Genomic DNA, 816 nt, shown 5'->3' on the forward strand with positions numbered 1-816 from the left:
ATCACTTACTTTCAGCGAAGTTACATCTAAACAGCTGCTCCACAGGCAACACGGCTGTGGGCGGAGCCACGCCTCGGTGGGCACCCGGACACGAAGGGCTGCCAGGAGGAGGGAGGTGGTGGCTCGGACAGCCCAGGGAGCAGGAGATAGGGGGCCCTGAGTCCCACCGGAAGAATCGGGGGTCAGGGGAGAGGTCCCAGAACATCCAGAGGGCACAACTCCCTTGCCTGCTGACCCCAGGTGAGCAGGTGGCGGCCCTGTTGGGTCCTGGGGCCACGTCGGAGGGAAACCCACGTCAGAGCCGGCAGAGGAGCCCGCTCTCCAGGGAAGACGCCCGCTCTCCAGGGAAGATGCCTGGCCTTGACCACTGGCTACCCACTTTCTGAGCCCAAGGTGTCCAGTCTCCCCCGCCCCTACCTGGCCCCATTCCCCAGATGGGGATAGGAAGTTGGGGGCGGGGTGTCTTGCACACAGTGAGCCACCCAAAAGCCAGAGACTCCCACGTGGCCCCAGCAGGCCAAGGGACAGTGACAGTGGGCGTGACAGTGGGCACTCCCCTGGTGGCGAGAGGAAGGGACGGACGTGGTGGGAGGGGCCTCGAGGGCGACACCCGTGCGCGAGTGTGGGCTTGTGTCCTCTGTGTGCATCCCGCATGCGTGGCTGCCATGTCGCGTGTCCCCGTGGCTGTGTGTCACGCCTATGCCCATGCATGAGTGCACAAGGTGGAGGAAGGTGCTGGAAGGCCTCCCGATCCGGCATGCACACGTACACGCACGCATACTCGTCCCTCCAGCCTGCCGGGCCCCAGGGCCTTTC

This window comes from Bison bison, unplaced genomic scaffold (genome assembly GCF_000754665.1).
Source record: "Bison bison bison isolate TAMUID 2011002044 unplaced genomic scaffold, Bison_UMD1.0 scf7180017864203, whole genome shotgun sequence".
NCBI lineage: Eukaryota > Metazoa > Chordata > Mammalia > Artiodactyla > Bovidae > Bison > Bison bison.